General features: G+C 44.6%; 1 long non-coding RNA gene across 1 annotated transcript in view; it reads left to right on the forward strand.

Moving 5' to 3' along the window:
* LOC146430440 (uncharacterized) overlaps window positions 1–22,798 on the forward strand; it is a 49,265-nt gene that overhangs the window by 25,885 nt on the left and 582 nt on the right. The window contains exon 3 of the long non-coding RNA XR_014855393.1: window positions 9,845–9,961. This is a non-coding gene — a long non-coding RNA (uncharacterized LOC146430440). The remainder of the gene's footprint in view (window positions 1–9,844; window positions 9,962–22,798) is intronic.

Genomic DNA, 22,798 nt, shown 5'->3' on the forward strand with positions numbered 1-22,798 from the left:
AAGACACTGAACTGTTAAGATCAGTTGCCTGAGGTCAGAATGTTTCTCGGTGCTATAACAGGATACTCTTCTCCTGGGGAAAGTACCGTGTCAGACTAGTTAGTACCTCCTTGCTGCTGGCGATTTATTTCTAATGGCAGGAGCCGGAATTCCCCTTTTTCCACAGGAGACAAGGAAGGCAGCAGGCTCTGCTGTTTGTTGGGCTTTCTTGCCGTTTTCAAATCTGTTTAATACTTTTTACATTTAGTTTTTCTCATTCATAGCACAGCATAGTGCTTCTACACCTGTGTATGTTTTCTCCCTCCCCATTCCCTCAGCTCTACCAAGGAAGTTCACAAGTGAATTGCAGCTTAGAATGTGAATACCAAGTTAGCTGGACCAGTAGTAGAACACAAAAAACCCAGGATGCAACAAGATGTTGATTGCAGAGAGAATTTATGACCAGTAGAAGGTAAATAGAGAGGGGAAAAAACCTCAGCATTGCTGATTTGTACCTTTAGATATCACAGAATAGCCTCCATGAGTTCTTAACTGCTTAAAATTTCAGAAAAAGACTTTTCAGTGTGTTTTGAGCCTCTCTGCTGCTCTGTTGGCACAATAATACCCTTGCAGGACTGGTAGCAATGGCCCAGGGACAGATGACTGCATGGGGGGCTCTCTCTCATTACCCAGCTTTGTGTCAAGCTCACTAAAACTTAAGAGGGATGGAACATGAGAGGAACACTAGAAATTAAGAGGAATTACAAGTGTTTGGATGATTCTACACTAATGCTATGGAACAGTCCCCGGAAAGCAGGTACAGGTAAAATGGAATCGTGTGAATGTCAGTATCAAGGGCAAAGTGTTGTCTTCCATATCTGTCCTTGCATCAGTAAAGGAGCAAAAAGCTCTGCGTGAACATTTATAAAACCTTTTTTTTGTTATTTTCTTTTCTAGTCACTTCTTGAATTCAGATCTTGCAGGGTTCAGCTGTGTCCCAGAAATTCCACAGAACAGTGCAATATCATAATTACAGTGTTCGAGGAATCAAAAGAAAAAGTGCTTAAACTCTTCAATTAACTGCTTTTCCTGCAGTCTTCCTCCTCCTTGCCAATGTAAATTACACCATAATAAACTCCCTCTTGCTGTGGGGACAAAGCTAAGTGCACAAGAGGAAGAGTGGGAAGGGAAAAGGAAGGGAAGAACATGACATTCATGCACTACAAAGTGAGCAAGTCCAAAAAAGTCTTAACTTTGACAGGAAATGCACAACGTGACAAGTCACTCATGCCCTGCCACCTGCCTGCCCAGAGCATGAAGGGGAATCTCTGGACACACTCAGTGTCGTTTAGGGTTGTGTCACTAGACCCAGGAACTGATGGGAAGAAGACATAGGTAGAAAAATCTTAATCTTAAGGCAGCCCTCTTAATTCCCAGCTAAAAGCATCAGAGAGGGGCTTTCCTCACTTTGTAAAAGAGCAGAAATCCCATTTCACCCTCCTGTTCAAGACTGCCTGCCTGTACCTGCTCCTCCTGCCTCTGCTGGTCTGTTGTGTGTGTTTGGAATGAAAGATTTTCCCTGCAAGCCACCCTGAACCTCTTCCCTGACCTGTCAGGCTCTTATCAGCACAGGTTCCTCAGTGGGCCACAGTGATTTACTGTCCAAATAGTGCTGTTCTTTGTCAGAGATTGTGATCGAAAAGCCTTGCTTTGCAGCTAATAAGAAACTCTTCCCTTTCCCTCATGTTTTTTTACCTTTCTTCAAATATTGTTTTACGAGCCTATTGCTTGCTATCTGCCTGACACAGAAGCTGTGCCTCAGGGCATCATTTTCTCACCTCTAAGCCAGAGGGTTGTTGCTTTGATGCTGGGTTTGAAGACTTGGAACAACTCCACATAGGGTATCTACCCTGTCTCCCCAGGGCAATCTGCTCAGGTGAGGAAAGTTGCCTTCATGGTTCACACTGGCATTCTGGGCATTGCTATTTTGTTTTGTTTTTCCCTGTTACAAAAGGAAAAACGTTTTATAAAGGGAGAGGACTTGACATTTATCAGATGTTTGAAAATGGCAACGTGAACAGGAATGGGAAAATGTGTGTTATTCACTGCATGTTTCTAAGGTTAAACTTCAAATGCTTGGGCATTTTGTTCTGAAGAGGTCAAAGTGGCAATCAGGGAAGGGGATTCTGGGCTGCAGTATACCTCCAAAAAATAGGAAAAGACAACTGTCCTTTCAGTCCACAGCTTCAATTCCTATTTGTCAAGTTTCTTCCCAAATAAGAAAGGTGATGTTTTCTTGTTGATATAAAGCAAACCAGACATGCTACTGCTTCATTTTTGTTAGAAGCTTCCTATTAATTGTGCTATTTTCCAGAAAGATCCCATTCTATTGCTGCCTAGAAATTCACATACTGGAAGAATGGCCATAACCTTTAAAGAAAGTCCTGTCCTGAGATGCCTTCAACCTTGTGGGAAGATTTGATAGCATAAACACTGCAAATGCTTTATATCTTTAATTCAAGCACAAATACAACAAGACACACTCAGTTGAGATGATATTTCAAGCACAAGACAATGGAGATGCCCACACTACTCACAATTCCACTCTAAATGGATTTTTTTCTTTTTTATCCTTCCTTTACATAGAGGCATGCAAGTGTGTATTTCACTATTTATCTTCATACTGTAGAAATGTGTATTTTACCATATCATTTTTCTCAAATGCATGTTATTATCTCGGTGTAACACCTGAATGGTGACTTGACAGCCTATCATTTTCACATGTTAGAACACATTTTAAAGTGCCTATCAAAGGAGCCTGTTCTTAGCACCAGCTCCATCACCCTTCAGCAGGGCTGCTTATTAATCATCATTCACATAAAAAGCTGTTTCCTTTGACTGTGCAACAAACATGAGAAAAAGAAAAGGGTAAAAAGGTAAAGATGCAGAGATTCTTTGAGATTTAGCAAAGTGCAGTTGAAGCTTGCATGCCACCTCAAGATATTATCATGTCAAATTCCATACATTTTAAAAAGAATTCCAGAGCAATAAACGATAAGGGCTCCCAAGTCAATGCAGCATTGCAGGTAGTGACGTAGATCAGCAAGGTTTCTAAACATCCTGCAAGGCTCTTTGCAAGTACAGAGGTGCTAAATCTGACATGCCCTCCAAATTCCAGCTGTAATTATCTTCTCTCCATTAATATTTCATTGGATTTTCAATGGAAACATCACTCCTTGCTTTGTCCTGAGCTCGTGTAACATTCCTCCATCACATTAAACGGCTGCCCGCTTCTCCCTTGAAGGGGACTGCAATTAAGTGGAGAATTAATGCTACTCCTTGTTTGACCCAAAACAAGTTTGTGTCCTTGCAGAAGCAGAAACTTACTCCAGCTATTCTATTATTTTCTTGGGTCTTGCAAAAAAGCCAAACATGGACTTCACACCTGGCTCAGAGTGTTCTGGTACAAGAAAGTCAATGGTACCTGTGTATCCTGTTCACTGTTTGACCAAAGGCTCAGAGACTTCCTGTAATCCAAAAGGGGCAAATTACTGATACACTGTTAAATTTAACAAAACAGATCAGACTAATACCTCGCCAATTATTTTTTTTCAAGAGAGTACTAAAACAGTATCTAGTGCAAAAGAGATCTTTCTTATACTCTTCATGTAGCCTCTAAATTGAATTAAGAGCTTTAGGTGGTGGTGGAGTTTTGTTTCTTCAAGTCAAATTTGAGTTTGTTCTGTGTATGCCAAGTATTTGTGTGATCTGCCTGGAAGTGCTTGGCATCAGCGATTTTGGTTGAGAGATAGTTCTGGTTTTGTGGCTCTCAGATGTGACATTTCTCACCCTTTCCTGAATCTGAGCAGCACTTGAGAACCAAGACTTTAATTAATGATGGCATCTCAGGCAGCTGCTGGTGGCTGCCCTCTTAGAGCAAAGCACATCTCTGGTCACACTGACAGCAGAGGGGGCAGGGGAAGAGAAAAGGAGGAAACCCATATGCACAGAACTTGAAACCTATCCTCTGCCTGAGTGTGTTTTAGCAGTTAGAACTGAACTGTTCAGGGCTGCTTAATTTTTTAAGGGTTCTTAATTGTTGAACCAGCAATTCAGCATTTCAGTCTCCTCTGCAGTTTTCACGTTACTTGTGTCAGAAGAGATGTCTCTCATCAGCCAAGTGCCCACTGGCACAGGCACTGAGAGTGTCCAAAATGCCAACTGCAATTAAGCATTTCTGTTGTGAAGCCCCACAGTTTGTGCATGGTGAGAACAGCTTCCCTCTCTGTGCACAAACTGGAGCCTACCAACCTCAGCAGCAAACAAACCCCCATGTGTCCTTCCCCAGGTGCTCAGAGAGTACTTCCCCAGGCACACAATACAGAGGCTCATTTAGATCAGGCAATATGTGTACCATTCTGTGCATCCTTCCACTGCTTACAGAGAGCAGAGGTGGAGCTAACCTCAGTGCTGTCCTCAGATTTCTCCCTAAACTAATGGTCTACTATGTGACTGCTAACTTGGCAGCCTTGCTCCCTCTCTCTTACCAGTCATATTCAAATTCAGGGACAGATTTTTATTTTGCCCCCTGTTACCCCAGCAGAACAAGTACAGTCAAGACAAATATCACTGTATCTTTTTTTATCACTGTATCTTTTTATTTTATCACTGTATCTTTTGCTAATATCACAGAGCTGACACAGGTTTTACTTTTGTCCATCACTATGTACACAGACAATGCATGATGGTGTAGTTTAGCACCAGGCTTGGCCTGTAAATCTGAACTGAGGGAGGCTGAGGCAGCTGCCTCTCCCATTTCAGTGTGAAGTCCTGCTCATCTGCATTTGGCCTGAGTTTGCAGAGCCAGCAGTTCAAGTTGCCATCATTTCACTTGCAAAGACAGCACATTTGAGCTGAAGTCTGTGGAAGGCAACACAGAACAATTCTGCCTCCTCACTGGGGAGTGGCCTAGAAGGCTCTTGCTCAAATTCTTAGGGTTTATGTGGGACTCAGTTAGTACCTCAGGTGGCTTAACCCAACCTGGCTGTGACCTCCAGCTAACACAGTCCTTCATCCTACACAGAAGGTTCTTCCCCTTGCTGCAGAGCAAACAGGTTTAGATAATGCAGATTTGCTTCCTTCAGGGCTGAAGGGCACAGAAGGCTGGAGCAATAAAATCCATTATATATATCTTTTTGTATCTCCTTATCATGAACTCGTAAGAAAGGGAACTAAGAGGATCACTATTGAGAAAAGCACTATAATTGTAGCTCCTGAGCACCACATGGAGAAGATTGCCAAGGCAACCAATCATTCCACAGCAAGGGCAGAGGTAGTTGAGTTAAGATGAGGTTGTTACAAACCCCTGCTGTGCATAATCATATAGTAAGCAACATTTTTAAAAGGCTCTTGTAAAAAATAGGACGGAGGGAAAAGGAACGAGATAAATTAATTTCCTCCATTTTTCTGCTTGCTCACTGATTGAGGTATAAGAGCAAATTATATGTGTGTCCTGCACCTGAGGACTCTGGGGGCTGGCAGGGAACAACATCTTCCTTCACAACATAATGCAGAGCCTCTGACACATAGGGCAGTGGGCTAGTTTTATCTGAAAGAAATATACTTTTGTTTCTAATGTATTTTTAAATATGAAGTGTGAACAAAAGTGCTCTTCTAATGCAGAAGCCTAACTCTTGGCCCTTTTTGTTACAAACTGCATTCTTGGGCGATTCTGTGAAGTCAAGAAGATCTTTGTGAATAAGATTTACTCCTGAAGTGTGAGACTTGCAGATCAAATCTCTAAAAATTAAAGGGCTATGTCTACAGCATCCTTCCACCATCAGCAAACTCCTCTGAAGCAGATCCTTCCCTAGATTGCTCCATCCCATTACTCCTAGCCATTTATCTGAGCTCCTAGAAATTGGCTGTATAGCAGTACAGTGATCCACATGGTTGGATCATCAGCTGAAGCAAATTTTATTTTTGGTTCAAATTAACCTTTCCAGGCAGCAATTTCAGTGGTTCAGCCTGTACTGCTGCCCCACAAACAGTTAACCAGTACCACAAAGCCATGGCCAAGAGTAGGTACCCCTAAGTCAGAACAACTGCCAAAAAAATCTGCCACAATACTTCAGTGAACAGCACTTGTCACTTTTCCAATTCTAGACACTGCTTTCCTCCAGTGACCTTCCACTTAAACAAGGAATAATTACTGCTTCACAAATGGCTCTTTCCATTGGGTTTGCTTCTTTTTGTTTTGAGCCACGTTCAGTTGCTGGCTCCTGCTAAATGGTTTGCAAACCAGACTGGAAGCATTCTAGACCTACTTGTGCAGATTCCAATATCTACAAGTTGAAATGACCCCTATTTTCTGTAGCTAGAACTGTGTCCATCATACATGTGAACATCAGAGGTGGGATTCACCCGGGATTGTCCTGTTGCAGCAGTATGCTGAGTATAGCAGGGAACAAACCGAAAACATAACCTACAAAACAAAAAACCCTACTATGTGTCTTCATTTGTATGACCTGAAACCAGACAGTTACAATTGGCACACTGAAAAACTGAACATAAAACCTCCTGGAAGAACAGGTGCCAGCTGAAAAGCCTGTGCCTGTTCATGAAGTTTTGCCTCAGAATAGTCACACGTAATTAATATGATACTGATCTTTGCTTTATTGGCAATTAGCAGAGGTGATTTGTATTCAGACAGGTATCTGGTGGCAGACTAACCACAGAGTTTTCCTGCAGTGTGGCCTGATTTAGTGATGTTACTTAAACAGACCTTTCTTTTACTAAAATTAAACTCCAGCTCATTCCCAGTCTTGTAAGTGTGAACTTTGTGTGTTTGCTCTTCTGTACCCCACAAATGAAAACTGAAATCCAAGGACCTGAAATGCAATTAACTTTATTAAGTTAAATAATAAACCAAATAAACTTTATTTAGTACAGGGCCCTTGAAGAAAGTGGTTTTCCCATACACATGAGATGACCAGAGATATGGATGGCTCTCTCATGTAATATTCTGAAGGATGTTTACCTGTCCTGCCATTCAGGATCCACTTTAATATTGATGTTTTAAGCCCCCACCCCTTTAAGGATCCTCAAAGTAATCTGCATATCTTTTCACGGACAGATTCAGCTCTTTTGCCAACCTTCATTTTAGTAGAAAAATGAGTCACAGTTTCACTGGTGTCCCACTCTTGCTTTTAAAAAGTCTTTCCTGTTTTATACATCGCCTTCAGCCTGCACTACCACATCTTTCCATAAAGAATTTAGGTGTGGGGTTTGTTTGGTTTGCTGAGGAAGGATGCTTTTATGTTGAGGCAGACAACTGCAGTTGAGGGTATTTAGGTTGTGCCCACAGGGCTTCTCACAGAGTGAGCAGTGTGTGCAGCAAGTTATTACTTGACTTCTGTGGCATTGCTAAAAGAGATAGGGATAATACTTCACTATTTCAAGGTGATACAAAACTCAGGTAGTGCTTGAAATCATGCTGAAACAGCCTCTTTTCCCTCAAATAGAAGGTGTAATGGAGGCAGTGGTTTGTTGTTATTATGTATTTACCCAATCTCATCTAGATTTTACATGTTTTTGCCCTGTGGTTATGTCAAAGAGGGAAGAATACGGGAAATATGATTATATGCTGTGAAGTAAATTGCTCTTATTTGCTGTTTTGTCCATAAAAGCTTCCTGGAGGAGCTCAAATGTAATTTTAGCTATGTCAGAGAGGGGTTTATGCACCAATGAAAGCATTATCCTCTTCCCTGTCCTCTTCACCCCCCCAAAGTGACTTGGGTGCCCCCCTCTCCCTCTCCACCAGGTTAGGAAGGAGCCCATCTGGGCTGGCAGGGAGCTCATCTGAGCTAATTTGCTTATGAGCTGCACTTGAAAATTCGTCTGTGCAAGCACAAGTTCAAAGCTTGGCCAGACCCATCTTTGAGACACAGCAGCTCTCCCTTCACTCAAAACTGACCACAGCTAAAATCCCTTCTGGTATCACTTGGAATTACCGTATTTGACAGGGCTTTTCCTAAAACAGAAATAATATAAACTGTATTTGTACAACAGCTCTGTGCCCACCTTGTCTGTTCAGCAACCTTAGGAAAAGAATTGGACAGCACTAAGGTTATCCAGCTGGTGCTGCTTGGGCTCTTCTGGAACTGAGCCATGGATCAGTGGGCTCCTTTCTGGCAGCCTTTTGCCACCTGTCCTTTTGTCACTGTGCTTTGTTTTACTCAAATTTTCACACAAACTGTGCCTAAGTGTGCAGGAGAAGTCTTGAACAAAGCTAGAGAAGTGTTGCTTGGTTTCTCTGGCTTTACAATCCCAATCCTGCTCAAGTGCTCCTGGAAGCCTGATGTGCATCCCAGTGGCTTGGACTGAAAGCAAGACTCTCCTGAAGGTCTGATGTTACTGCTTTGGCTTGGCTCAAAGAAGTCAGGAGCTTGTCAGTGCTCCTGTGAGGCTGAACACAGCATTCTCAGTCCAGGGAGCACGGAGTGGAAAAACAAACCGAGTTGTTCTACACATCAACACAATGCACTTTATCCAGGTTATTCCACACAAAGATTTTTATGTTTATGCCAGTGAAATTTCACCATGAAATGAGAACCTATTTCCCTTCCCTTAAATTTGAAACAATGCAGATGCAGGTTATCAGACCTGAGATGTTCGAACCTGTCTTTTTTTCTCAATTTAAAGCTGTACATTCTGATGTCTCTCAGATCAACCTTTATCTCCCCAGATGTATTGTAGGAGCAAAAAAAGTTATTAAACTCTGGGGAGAAACTGGTTCCTTTCCTGCGAGGCTGTTCACTCTCCCATTCCCTGTGAATGTCATTGTATCTGCTGTTTGCTGAGCAGGAAATGCATTATTAAAGCAGTTTCTCCTCCATAAACTGCTTTGCATCTGACTGTTCCATTGTAAATCCGTAGCCACAAAGTCAGGCCACCTTGGGATAACCCAACATGAAATCTGACCTGATGAAAATGGTTCATGCCTCCCGGCCTGCATTGCAACCTGTGAGAAGGGCTTTTATTATTTATTCAAAACCTGTTTAAATCCCCCTTTTTCTGAAACAACCATTTTAAAAATATTAAAACACCACAGCTAAGCTGGGAGATTAAACAAGTTTAAACCTTATCATCGCAGGTGGGATATTAGTTCCAATAAAATGAGGAGGGATGGCAGGCTGCATGGTAACTGGAGCCCCTTCTACTCAGTAACTAATCACCGAGAAAGCATTTGGGGAAGGAGGGGGAGAGGGGATGAGGGACTGACACAAACAATGCATCCAGGCTCCTGGCAACCCTCTCTGTTTACCATGGTGATGCACAAAAGGAAGAATGCCACGCAGAGTAGCAGACCTGGATCTGTCCCCATAACACTTGCCCTAGATTCAAGTGCTCTGGGAGGCTGAAAATGTGACCTTCAGATATTTTTTCTGGTGGGTGATGCTGCAGCTGGACAACACTGTTCCAAAGCTGTCAAAAGGTTGCAGAGTGTTTGCCTGCATTTCTTCCACTACACATTTTTCTTTTACATCTTTAGCTATCAGTGCCTCTCTTCCACATCTCCACTCTGGTGCTTACACTTTTTAAAGGGAGCCACAGTCTTTTGTAGGCATTATTCACTCAGAAGTGTAACTTCATTAAAAATGTTTGAAATAAGACCTATCAAACTCCAAAGTTTTTAGGTGAGGGATGACTATTTAAAATAATATTCTCCTTTAATGAGAGTAATATTTGCTAATAGGCCATTCCTGTTCTAAGGCACCATAACTTGTGTTTTCTATTCAGGAGCAGCTTATGGGAACAACTTCAATGTCCCACAGCTGGATCAGCCCTTCCCTTCTTTCCCCAGGCTTCAGTCCCATGATGCAGGAGGACCACAAGTGGAGCCCCAGCAAGAGAGTGGACACTTCTTACCCTGAGGCACAGATGTGCCAAACAGGAGAATCCTGCACTGCCCAACAGCACGGTAAGAAAGGTGTTTGTCAGTACAGATACCTGACCACCTGAGTGGTGAGAGAATCATTTAATGCCAAGAGAAATTACTTGCTTGCAAGTTTAACTTGTCACCGGAATTGAAACCTAATAAAGCTGGTCCATTTCTAGAGCATCTTTACACACACACAGACTTACAGCAAAGATGCAATGTGAAAAAAATCCCAACAAACAAACAGAGCAAGCAAGGTTTTAAGGGCTACATAATTGTCCTGAGTGAGGGGCAGTAATCACTCCGTGATATTTCAGTAATTCGAGTACTCCAGCCTTGAGAAGTTTGAGGAAGAAAATTCTAACATGTAAAAAAATCCACTATGATCTGAAGTAGATAAAGACAAAAGAAATGACAACACTACTCCTGTCCCTCACTGTTGATTCTGAAAAAAGGGTTAATCAGGAACTAACACTGCACACTCTTTTGTCCTCACACCGTCCATTTGTCCAAAGGAGAAGGAAAGTTTTGAGAGCTGGAAGCTGGCTTATTTGGGCTGGACAGCTTTCATCTGGCTATCATTGAGGAAAACTCTGAGGGTACATTAGTTTGTTTTAAACACAAACCTGTTTCTAACAGAAGAATTTGTGCTTTTATCATGTATCACAGGTACTTAGGCAGGCAGTGTGAGCTGTATAAACCCAAATCATTAAATAGCCCTTGGCCACTGTTTAAAGTGAGACAAGTACCTGCCTGAGCTATGTACTTAAATGCTTAAGGGAGGAAAAAAAGGGGGGCAAAGTTAATAGAAATCTCAGAGCACTAAAAATGCAAGTGTAACTCCTAGAAAAAGAACTCCTGAATGGTGCATCCAGAAATCTTTAGGAGAAATCTGAAAATAGTAAACAAGGGGCATTGCTGGGGTCACCAGTGGGTGTGAAGGACAGAAAGTGTTAGAGACTGATGGAGAAAACCTTTGCTGGATTGCCTGAGAAAAGAGCAAGGGGGAGAACAGATCCAGAGCAGGTGTGGGATAACCCAGCTCTCAGGTATGTTTGAGCACACCTGCCTGTAAGGCTGCTGCCCATGTTCTAGCCCTTGATGGTTGCATCTGCCTCTCCTTGTCATCAGCACACTTGTTTTTGTGGGAATTATTAATGAAACATCTAGTTATGACTGAAGGAGGACTCCACCAGGGAGTGGGAGAAGGCTGATTTTATTGAGTTAGAGGTTTCCATGAGATTCTAAGGAGTAGCACAGAAGTGAATACACAGGGAGGATCCATGTGTGCCACAGAGCATCTGATCCCTTTTGGAGTATGAACTTTCTGCTCATGATGTAGTTCAGGTACATTTCCAGCTATCAGCTCCAAAGGATTACAGTGACTGCACACTAGTTTGTTAACTACTGGGGTTTTGTTAACATTCTTGGGTTGTTTTGGGTTTTTTAACCTTCCTCCTTTTAAGTATGTCTCTGCAGTCTGAGATGTTTCCTTTTTCTGAGAGTGACACAGGCAATTCATCCACATTCAATATTTCCATCAAATATTTAGTCATTTTATCTGAGGGATAACCATCACTTCCTATCTCAGCTACATTAGTCTCTCTCTGTATACCAGCAGCTTATAATCACAGTTTGGGATATAATAAAAGTTTAAAGCTCGCTGCCAAAATACTACTGCATCAGAGGTGTACAGAAAACCTCTCAGTCTGTGTGTGCATTATGTCACAACACTACTTTGCCTAGCGGTGCCCAGTTTGTACTTTGCAAACACCACAAGAGCAGCCAGTGAGCCTCTGTTGCACTGGGTGCTGTATTTTCAAGTACAACAAAGTGATACCTTTGATGACCACAAACACAAGTGCTGCATAAATGTCTCATTTAAGTCTAATTGCACTCAAAATCCCCAAAAATCATCAAGTTCATTATAAGGTCCCCAAGATGCCCACTACTGCCTTCCACTCTTATGACACAGTCCCAGTATTCTACAACCATGTCCTCAGTGAAAGCCTCTTCAAATATGTCTGCTTTAATACAAGTAAAGCAGCTCTTTATCAGATCTCTCCATACACATAATCCCTTTTTTTTTTTTGTCCGACCAAATCCAAAATCCCTCTGGTTTTGAATATTTATTAGGCTTTTACACAGAGGTCACCCACGGGAGACACCCTGGCAGGCAGCAGTTCAGCAGCCGGCAGGGAGAGCCCCACACCGTTGGCTCCACTGCAGGTGAAGCCCCAGGTGCGCACGGGGAGCGCTGACAACAGGGGACGTGGGAACGGGATCTGCACAGGGAACCTCATCTGCTGCTGCGGCGCATCACTCAGGAGGTGTCGCTGAAGTGTGGTTGTGGCACCTGAGGTGGAGATGTCCCCCCAGCCCCTTGCCCGCAGCCCATGTCCCGGCGCGGTGAGGACACAGCCTGGTCCCAGCGCCTCGAGCCTTGGGCTGCGGCGACACCTCCCGGGAGCTGCCGGCACAGGAGCGGCACCCGCTCCTCTCCTCCCCTGCCCCTGGCTCTTGTCCGATCCACCATTTAGAAATATCCTTTTGATTTTTAACATGGGGTCCAGAAACTTTTCCCACTTGACAATGTTTTGTTCGTTCCTCAGAGAAGTAGCCCTTTGTTTCACTACCAGGAAAACTTCTGATCTCACATACAACACCAGTGTTAAGTTTGTAGGAGACAAGATTCCAAGTTCTTTTCTATACAAGACACCTGGACTCGAACTGCTCAGTAGGTGGAAAATGCCTAAACGGTGGTAATTAAGAGCTATGTTTGCTTCTTCAGCCCAGTCAAAGGCCCAGAACATCTGCCTGTATGGGCAAATGCTGGCAATTCCTGGGATTGGATCATATGGATTTAATAAGTACATGCAAGCACTAGGAAAGTTGTTAAGTCTCGATTTAGCCCAAAGACTCTCATATTATACAATGCCTTTTTTCTGGTTGTGACCTTTGAAAGGTGATGTGTGAGAATGGAGGATGCTCTTGGGGGATCCTTTGATAATTCATTTGTGGTATGACTGGGTAGGTCCTTCCCACATCAGCCCCTCTGCACATTCCTGTCAATGGTGTCTGTTTGTTAGACTCCAGGGGACACTGAGAATTTAAAACCCCTGACAAAGCCAGAAGCTTCCAAAATCTGAGCAGCTAGGAAGAACATGAAGTGTCCTTATCTTCCTGCTGATGACTTGGGCTCACCAAATGCCCTCCCATAGGCCCTCACACCCCAATGGGATGCCAATCCTTTACCAGGGGAACAGCCTGGTGACTCCAGGACAGAAGCCTCACACTCCTAGCTGGCTCTTCAGGGGAATTTCAGGGTTTGTACACCAGCATAGATTTAAGGATGCACAAGTAGCTTGCTAAGCTCCCTTTGTAAGCAAAGCCTGGGATTTCACACAAGCTCAAGTTGTGGGGTAGCTGGCTGCTGAGAACAAGAAACAGCACCGACTCCATCATGCCTGACCCTTCCTGTCAGCTCAGTCACATCCTGTCTCCTCAGTACAATTCATTCAGGAATGGTTCTTGCTACTCTTCAGAAACAAATATGTAGCAGCATCACTACATTCAGACAGAAAAAAGCAGACTAAAGCATCTGAGTTCAAGCTGAAGTGTGACTCTAAAGTGTTCTGCCAACTTGGACCCTTGCTGTCAGTTGCTGTGCTGTGGGCACTGGGACAGGACAGTATCTAACCACTCTCACTACCTTTTCCTGAGAAATGAGTGTTAGAGCTGTAACAGTAAGAATGTTCCTAGATGCTTGTTTTTCAGTCTCAGCTCTTGTTAAGGTTTTTCCCCCTCCTTAACAGAATGGCACAGTGTTCAGCCTCCTCCCCTGGTTCCCATCTTCTTTGGAAAATAAACAGCTCTGATTGTTGTGCACTTGAGATTATGAAAACATCAAGTCCATTAGTATTTGGCAAAGTGCTCTCTCATTTCCTTCTGATGTAATAATTGAGAGAGAGGGAGCGGAGACGGCAAAGATAGCACAAGGCACGAGTTAATGACCTTCTCGCATGTATGTGTGGGCTCTTTGAGAGGGAGCCTTTTCCAAGCCCCATCTCGCCTCCACTCATACTGTTTCAGCTGAAACACTGCTTCAATGTGGCTTTTATTATTTGATCTGATGTCCCTTGGCCAGCCTTCAGAGGCAGCTAGATGGCAGGCAGGTGTGGGGGGCTAAGAGACAAAAAGCAAATGGAGCTAATGCTTCAGCAGGCCTGCTGCACACAGGCCCTCAGCTCCAGCCTCACGGGCAAATGCCACTGGTGCCCAGTCCCTCTTGCCTGCTTTGGTTTCACTTACACATTTAAGTCAAGGGGGGGAATGTGTCCCACTTCGCTCTCTGAGGGAGATTCTTTGGAAGACTGAAGGCCTGATAAAAATCAGGACGTGGGTGGAATGGCTGAGTGTGGAAAGGGATCAACTGTAGAAAGAAAATTAACTGAGGTCAATGATTGCTACTCTGTAAGTGTTGGACTGGCCACCCACTTACTTGATTGCCAAATTTGTGGCTTTACTTTAGGTGCCTGGAGCCAAATTAAAGTGGGATAAATTCCACAGAAGGGTATAGTGTTCCCTGCTGGCTTTCTCAAGATTTTACTTCAGTCTTTTGAAGTGCTTCTAGAAGCCTCCAGAGATGTGTAGCTTTCTACCTCAGCTTAACTGGAACCTAAGCAAAAAATCTGATCTCATTTAAAAAAAAACACTTAATTTGACAGCTGAAGTTTTGGGAAAATAAAGATTACCCTTTACCAAGTGGTCCCATTTGAGGGCCCTACCTTGAAGTAGCAAGTCCCTGGGCTATCTGAGCCAAAAGGTGATAATATGGATACTGCGCTTCCTCCACAACACTGAAGCCCAATCCTTCCCTGTACCAGGTGTCCCTGCTCCCACTGGATTCATGTAGTCAGCACCCTGCAAAGAGGAGTCATGTGAGCGATCACAAGTGGATTTCAGTGGGGTTCTCCCTCCTGCAGGCAAGGGCTGTCAAGGATGGATGGAGCTCTGAACAACCTGCGTTAGTGGAAGGTTCCCTGCCCACAGCAGGGGGATGGAACTGGGGCATCTCTAAGGTCCCTTCCAACCCAGGCCATTCTGTGAGAAAGAATTACTGATTTCTATGAAATATTGACAGCAGTGTCAGGAGGCAATGCCACACTTTGTGGTGCCTAGAGAAGGAGTCCTTCCCCTTTTCCCCCCAGTAAGGGTATGCATCCACCTCTTCCACTTGCACCTGAAAGTGTTTCAGTAGGAGAATTAAGGAAGCTAGTTTGATGTATTCCATGTCTCAGCAGGTTTGAGCTGTTCCTGTTTTGCCACCGAGGCACCCTGGGCTTACATGTTCCAAAGCAAACTATGTGCCCTTTGTGCAGCAGCGTTAGAAGACTGGTGAGGGGATCAGTTTTACCATCTTTTCACCTCCCAACTCCAAATGGAGCTAACAAATAGATTATAGGATTGATCTGTACCAGAAGACACCTGATTTTTGAAAGGATCTTGAGAAGGGCCCCCAGCTGGTTTCAGGGCTGTGTAACAGTCCTTCCCTGCCAATCTAATACACCCTTATATTTAATCACGAAAAATTTCATATCAGAAAAATGCTCCTTTCCAGACCAAGCTCCAAGGATAGTTGTTTCCTTCCTCCCTGTGCATTTCCTCCCCTCATATTTTATACATGCAAAGGCATATACATTCTTACTCCTTTCTACCATCCTTCCATGGCTGCAGTTTTGATTTCATTGATTGCACACACCAGTGTCTGCAGAGCTGCCTTAAGTAAGTCGAAGCCGTTGGGAATTCAAGGTGAATACATTTTTCTCCTTCAGATACGTTGTTTTAGTTAAAAGCCACTCTGGCTGCTCCATAACAAAACCAGACACAGTGGGCCCCATTGTCCGGCTCTTGGCCAAGGCAGCATGTATGGATTAAGTGATGAATTGCAAAAAGGGCCTAAAAGCCAAGCTGTAACTTCACAAAAAGGCCATTAAAGGTGAGCGCTGTCAGTAAAGTGCCCATTCAGAAGGGCTTTTATGACCCTCGGTGTTCAGAGATGCTCACAAGCTACAAATGGTTCAGGCTCCCAGACTTGCTACCCAAGTGACACATCCTCGGCTGAACTTGGCTGGGAGAGCTGCTCCCTGCAGGGATGGGGGTGGGACACTGTCACTACCTACACCCACCAGGTGAGCAAAAGCAACACTTTGGTCCTGCTCAGAGATAAGAAGTCATGAGTTTAACCTCAGGGTGGAAAAATTGGAGAGAAGAAAAAGAACAGAAAATGAAAGGACACATTTTGGGCTACTTTTAACCCCTAAACTTCACTCTCATCAATTCTGCATAAAGCTTAATTATGTCTCTTTTTATACATCCCTTCATATGGTTGTCAGTGCATCTGTAAAGCATTTCAGGATGCCAAGTTCTTCACAGATTTCTGGTTGTTAGAGGGGAGGCACTCGAAAGCACATCAGGGCTACAGAACAGATTTCAAGTAGGACAGGAGATGTCCTCTCATGGAACTCATGCTTGATGTCTCTCTCTCTCCCCTATCTCCCTGCTCTCCAGGCAGGACTGCTGTCATTAAGGGCATAACCAGTTCTTTAGCAAGTACTTCTTAGCAGCAAGCTTTTTTACTGGATTGAAGTTTCAGTCTGTTAGAGATGAAAAACAAATACCTATCCCCCAAGCTGCTTTTCTTTCAACAAAGGTAAGAAAGAAAAAGGCACTCAAAAGTACAGGCCTGTGAGTCAAAGTTTAGGTCACCATTGCTGATCAGGCTTTCCAGTCTTCCTCAGCAATGGAAATTAAAGTATTATCTGCTGTTGATTGCAAGAGCAGAGCAGAGACAATGTAAATTATTTTTCAAGTTCCTTCTGGAGGAATATAAGCAGCCACTGCAGCCTAGTATAAAACAATCCAATACAGCTTGAAACCTCACTATATTGACAATCAAATTCAAACCTAACCTCCATATTCAGAATTGCAACCCAACCAGAATGACAATGTGTCCTCAAAATAGGCAACACCAGGCAAAAAAACATCATCTTGCCAGGAAACAACTTGGTCTAACAGTTGTCCTTCTAAATAAAAAAAGGAAATAAACCAAAACCAAACACCAGGTAGCACAACAAAAAAAATGTCAGCATAGCCACATACACATGATAAGTTTATCAAGAGACAAGAAATTTCTCCTTACCTTGCATGCTTCTGGAAGTGGAAGCTAACCGCAGAGTCTGGAAATAGTTCCTTAAACATAAATGGCTTAGAAACATCTAAAGACATTTAAAAAAAAAAAAAAAGAAGAAGAAAAGCCAAAAGACACCCCAGTCTGCCCATGAAAGCCTTATATAAGGCTTTATTTAGCTAAGGAGGAGGGCAGGTGTGCACGTGTCCATCACCTGTGGATAGCTGAAAGGCTGATGGGATTGGTCAGCAGGAGGGACAGGTGGGAATTCAGGGCTGGCTGAGAGCAGAGCCTGCTGAAAGTACTGAGTGAATCAAGTTCTCTAACAAGATAATTGCAGTGGGCTGAGCCTTGCCCAGGTGGGGCTGGTTTACTGTGGCAGCAGACTGGGTTGGTACAGCACATGTGCCACACTTGCTGCATATTTCCAGATTTGTCACTGGAACAGAGGCCATTCCAAAAAGTCCAACACAATTCAAAGGTATTTCAGCTCTACCTGCTGCTCCTGCCCATTTGAGGGTACTTGGTCTTCCCCAGTCATCTGTTATAGATGATAAAGGCTCAGGACACTGGTTTCTTCTTTCGTATCAGTTAATTTTCTAATTTCTAGAAGGAAAATAGTTTATGCTGCAGTGTTTGTACTTGAATCATTCCTGACTGTCTGGAACTCATCCATGGTTTAGTGATTACATTTTCGTAGTGTGAGAGATACTTCTCTGAAATTCCATGGTTCTCTCAGGATGAAATATTTCACTAGAACTTCATTCTGTAATAAAATTGGACTTATGGGAAGACTTCTAAGAGCACCAGAAATACCTTTTTGCTTTCCTGCAATGTGCAAAATTCTTAAAAGTAGACACTGAGACACTGTGAATCACAGACTGGTTTGGTTTAGAAGGGACCTTAAAGTTCATCCAGTGCCACCCCCTGCCATGGGCAGGGACACCTTCCACTATTCCAGGTTCCTCCAAGCCCCAGTGTCCAGCCTGGCCTTGGACGCTGCCAGGGATCCAGGGGCAGCCACACCTTCTCTGGGCACCCTGTGCCAGGGCCTCCCCACCCTCCCAGGTGGGGGAAATCCCAGATATTCCTTCCTAATATCCCATCTCTCCCTGCCCTCTGGCAGTGGGAAGCCATTCCCTGTGTCCTGTCCCTCCATCCCTTGTCCCCAGTCTCTCTCCAGCTCTCCTGGAGCTCCTTTAGGCACTGGAAGGAGCTCTGAGGTCTCCCTGGAGCTTCCCCTCTCCAGATGAACAGCTCTCTCACTCTTCATAAGAGAGGTTCTCCAGCTCTCTGATAATATTCATTGCCCTCCTCTGGAATATCCAGAACAATAAGGACTTCTGATTTTCTTTTGCTGAAGTTAAAAATCTCCAAATAGATCAAAGGAGCGTGTTTGTCCCACGCTGAACAACCCTGGACATTCAAAGACTCATATAATTGGACTTCTTGTATTGCCTGTTGTGTAGCCCAACATAATTTCAATTACTGACACTTTTTAAAGCATGTCTTAGAATTTTGTACTGAGTGGAGGGGTCTGCATAGCCTAGGTGACAGAAAATAGCTCACCTGTGGACTGTGACATGCACATCCTTTAGTGGCATAGAGCTGCTGGAGGTAAATTGTGCCTGAGTTCCCTCACACACCATATTAAAAACCCTAGGAGATGAAGGAGGAGTTAAAGCTGAGCCTGGTTGTTTCTATCAAGCTTTAAAAACAGTTCATAGAGCAGCAGATTCATTACAAATATTTTGATTGCTCCCTAAAAGAAAAACATGTAACTTTCTTCTTCCTAGGGGAACTGAAAGGAGTGGTTTGTTGACTTCTTTGTGATGCTTTGAAATCTGTAATTCAGCACACTTGTGAAATATTGGATGGGGGTGGTTTGAAATATTTGCAACCCAATGCAAGTAAATCTACGCAGGCTGGAGCATTGGCTACCTCATAGAGCTGAAGGGAACAGTCATTTCTCAGCTGGGATCCACAGCTGAGAGGTGTTTTTGGGCAACTGCAGTTTAGCTTGAACTGTGTTCAGCTGTTGGCTGAATTTCGTGTTTCAGACAAGACATTTTGAGGGCATTTCTTTCTCCACAGCAGCAGATCCTTTTCTAGCACTGCTTTTCTGCCCCAGCTGGCTTTGCTGAGATCCCCTTGCTTGGACTTGCACTGGCCCTTCATCCCCAAGTTCCTGCTTTGGTGCAGTTGTAATGCTGAGCTGCAGATCAATGCTCCCACTCCTGCTGTAGCTGCCAACAGCCAAGGCTGGAACCAGCTGGGTGAACTCTGCCCGGTTTAGTTGCAGTGCTTTGCTGTGATGTTCCTCCATCAGGAGCTCCCTTCCCCAGCACCCAGCCGGACACAGGCTCTGCTCAGCCCTAAGGAAACAGCTCCCCTGGCAGCGTGCCTGTGTTTGGGGCTTCACTCTGACATGTCATAGCCTCACACATTGCTGGGGAGGTGTTGGAAAGGCACCGCAGCCTCTCTCCGAGCGGTGCTCTTTAAACTTTCTACTGATTAGGGGCCTTTTAGCACTCAGCTGGCTTTTCCTAATGGATTTTGCCTTTTCATTGAGACTATTTTTTTTGCAGGCGTTGCCAAAGTAAACAGTCACGGATGGCTGTTTGGAAAGCAGGGGAGAGAAGAAAGGGACAGAGAATCAGGACTGGCCCAAATGTGTCCAGACAAGCACTATACATCAGCTGATATGTGTTGAGGGCCAAGTGCTGCCAGAGTTAAAATCTCTAGGAAAAGGAGTCCATTTGTTGAGAGACAGGCACAACAGATACAGCTGCAAGCCCTTCTCTTGGATCAAAGATGCCATGTCTGAATTCTTGAGCCTTTAGGGGGAGCAGGGTGTGAGCTTGGCATTAATCAGCCCCCTTCTGACTTATTTCCAAAGTCTTGAAGTCAGAGGAGGTGTTTGAGTAATTCCAACCTTACAGAGTTCAAGCATATCAATCCTTCACTGCTCTGAAGCAGATAATTTAGCCTTCAGCCAGCTCGCTGTGTGGGAACCTATCAGGCAGTGTCCTAAATGAAACTCTGTTCCTCTGCTCTGTTCTGGTCAGTGGAAATCCCACCTCTGCAGAAGTTCAGAATTTGGTCCAGGCCAACAAAGAAAACTGGGTACAGTGGCTCTGTTCCCAGCTGGATCAGTGTGCCTGGTCACCTTGTGTAGGCCCTGGATGCACTGCAGAAGTGTTTTAGGGATGTGATACATTTATGGCCTACATTTTTTATCAGGCTGTGAAAAGTGTTGTTCTGGATTTTACACTTCCTTCTCTGCTGCCTTGACACAAAGTCCAAGAGGAGCAAAACAGACCTTTTGTGTAGGAATATCTTCTTTCACTGTCCCATCTCTGCACTTATATTTGCTTCTTAGTTCAGCCAGCTGCTCTTCTCCTTCCTCCTCAGATTATCAGCTAGAATTCAGACTTTACCCTTTCAGCTTTGCTCCTTGCTAGAAGCTTCAGCTTTGATTCATCTTGCAAAGCAGTGAGGGTTCTCCTGGCTCCTGGTCAGAGATGAGCATAATTCATAGACAGAGCTTGGGCCACTGACAGCTAGACCTGATCAGATGTCTCAAATGCTTAGGACTCCTGCAGCCTCCTAGCACAGCAGAGTCACCAGAATGTCCAGGGGCAGACTCTCATGTGACTTTGATCCATGCCAGGGATGGATTCCAGATGGATACTTCCCCAGCGTTGGCCTACAGGCATGTTTCACACAGCATTGATGGGGTGTTAACGATGCTAAAATTTCAGCCAAGCTCCTCAGACGTGCTGGGTTGGGAATGAGGAGAGGAGTTCTTTAATAAAAACCTGATGTAGACCCAGCATTTTTACCTGTAGTGCAGCCAGAGGAGCCATCAGAGCACCTGGAGGAGGGAAGTGAAGGTGCAGCCCCTGCCTGAGACCAACCTACTGAAGCACCGGTGGATCTCGGCGTTTTCCAAGCCTCTGGCTGGAATCAAGGCCTGGGATGAAGCCATTTTTTGAAGGTGTGAAAGTGGTGACTTGATCCTGTGGGATCTGGAGGGGATTTGCCTCCAGGAGCTGCGAGGTGTTCCAGGGCAATGGGAGCTGAGGGAAGGGTCAGGCACATTCACATAGAGGGATGGCTGCAGCCCTGCCTGCAGCTCCCCAGGGGCCTGTGGTGCCCTGGGTCACACACACAGCTCGGGGCAGTGCTGGGCAGGGGCTCAGGTCTGCCCCACACTCAAGTCCTGCCTGATTCCTGGGGTAGGGACATGCCACAGGCAGAATGGAGCTGAGCATGGGGCTGGGCTTGGGCTGCCTGAGTGGCAGCTCCCACTAGGGTCATTTTTGGCTCTGAGATCCCAGTTCTTTTTTCCTGAAGTGAATGATTCTGATCTGCATCCCAGTTTAGAGGCCATTCCACATCAATGTGTTTGGCATAATTTTTTTTTGTGTATGTCTTACTATTAATTCCTTCCGATATTGATATTATATTATCATGATATGATATGATATTATATTGGCCAGTTCCACAACAATCTGGGATTTTTCTGTGAGTCTTTGGAGAAGGCTTTAGTGTTCATTGTCCTGAATAATTTTATGTCATCTTGACTAAAGTTTACAAATTAATGCTCTGCATTCTGCTGCCTGAGAGCCTTAAAATGAGCCAGAGCTCCAGACAGTGAGCCAGTGGCATTGATTGTTACACAGACAAGGAGTAGCAAAGCCAGCAGTTTGCCCAAAATCCCACATCAGTTTGGCAGCTTGAGAGTTTTGATCTTTCCCCTCCCCTCAATCCCTTTAGCATGCCTCCCTTACTTGCTTATTAAATCTGGAGCTGTTCTTCTGATTAACTGCACCTTTAATAGCTGCAAAGGCATTGCTCAGGAGGCTGAAGGGGTGGGCAGTAGTTGCACACAAACCTGGGACAGCAGTTCCATTCCAGGAGTGCTGGCCCCAGGCACAGTGAGGTTATGCATTAACACTTGGTGCCAGTGCCCCTCACCTGCACAGGCACCCTGGGCTGCTGTCTCCAGGTGTCCAAAGGAGCAGGGAATTGGCCTGGAGGACCTCAGATCTGAGTGTTGCAGATGGAGTAGAGGTCACCCCAAGTCCCCCTCTCTGATCAAGAATCTGTAGACCACACCAAAGTGTTTGTGCTTCCTGGATGGACAGGGGACTCAGCCAAGTCACCTAAATAACTTACCAAAAGCAGAGAGATTCTGGGAAAATGTGTATCTACATCCTCTCGGCTTCTGACCGAAATTGTTCAGGGAGGGAAGGTTATGTGTTGTGGAAAGGGATGTTCACTTATGTGGGATATTTCTTTTAAATAAAAGCAACATTTCACTAGTGAAAAAGCCCGACATCAAAAAACAAGGCAGCAACACAAAGTGCAAAGAGAAAGGCAAACAAGTGATGATGAGGGGAATCTCCACAGCAAAGGAGGGGTGTCCTCTGTCCCTCTGCCACTCTGCTGCCATAAAAAAAACAAGGGCCTTTGGTGGTATGAGTTGTTTTCCACTTGGGCTTCCTGTTGTTTATGGCTAAAGTCACCCTGAGACCAGGCTTGGGCCCATGCCGGTCCCTTTGCTGTCCCCTGTCTATCCCTGGCTGCTCGGGTGGTGCAGCAGTGTGTGGCACTGCTGCGTGTGCCATTGCCACGTGTGCCATCGCTGTGTGTGCCGTTGCTGTGTGTGCCATCGCTGTGTG

The sequence above is a fragment of the Lichenostomus cassidix genome, chromosome 15 (assembly GCF_008360975.1).
Source record: "Lichenostomus cassidix isolate B80296 chromosome 15, HeHo_3.0, whole genome shotgun sequence".
Taxonomy (NCBI): Eukaryota; Metazoa; Chordata; class Aves; order Passeriformes; family Meliphagidae; genus Lichenostomus; species Lichenostomus cassidix.